The sequence below is a fragment of the Sinocyclocheilus anshuiensis genome, unplaced genomic scaffold (assembly GCF_001515605.1).
Source record: "Sinocyclocheilus anshuiensis isolate Anshui unplaced genomic scaffold, SAMN03320099.WGS_v1.1 scaffold850, whole genome shotgun sequence".
Classification (NCBI taxonomy): Eukaryota; Metazoa; Chordata; class Actinopteri; order Cypriniformes; family Cyprinidae; genus Sinocyclocheilus; species Sinocyclocheilus anshuiensis.
Genome location: NW_015537937.1, coordinates 556,846 through 557,510, shown reverse-complemented (window position 1 = coordinate 557,510; position 665 = coordinate 556,846). Strand labels below are relative to the sequence as shown.

Sequence of the window (665 nt, the reverse complement as noted above, 5' to 3'; positions counted from 1 at the left end):
ATGGATGGTTTTCAAGCGAAAGTCAAGTAAAAGACCGCTTCTTAAACCAGAGAAGGTGAACATGCTGGTATTCTTGTGGGGGGAAAAAAACATGCAAGCACTGCCACCGTTAGTTTTACTTTTCTTTTTGTTTTTTCATTTTTGAAAAACTTGTTATCTTTGCTGTTTACCTCACATTACGCTATGGAGGCTCTCTTTTATTTATTTATTTGATTCCTCAGTGTTTGCTAAACGTTCTGTAATTTATTAGTCGGTATATAATACAGCATGTGGTGTGTGCCATGCCTCATCTTATTCGTTTTTGTTAATAAACGTTTTGTAAGCTAGTTTGTCATTGTATCTTACTGATTTATTGTTGTTGTGCTTTTTAATTAAGAATAACAATGAATCCATCTTTTGTTTTAGTCTTAAAAAATGAAAGGTGTGTAGATGTATGTAAGCAAAACAGTGACAACAAGATCGCGAATTCGAAAGTGAAAGCACCCGAAGCCCGCGGCTTAACACAGCAAAAGAGAAACTCCCGTTCACAAAATTCAAATAAAAAATAATACTACTGATGATAAAGAACGGGCTGAATGTTAACCACTTTCATTTCCATATAACTATAAACTATGATAAAAGTTAATCAGCATGCATTGAATAATCCCATGTTGTAGCGCAAAAAA

General features: G+C 34.0%; 1 protein-coding gene across 1 annotated transcript in view; it reads left to right on the top strand.

Moving 5' to 3' along the window:
* Positions 1 to 665, top strand: part of LOC107660218 (potassium voltage-gated channel subfamily KQT member 3-like) — a gene marked incomplete at its 5' end in the record, with an annotated part of 44,523 nt that overhangs the window by 28,669 nt on the left and 15,189 nt on the right. The window lies entirely within an intron of this gene.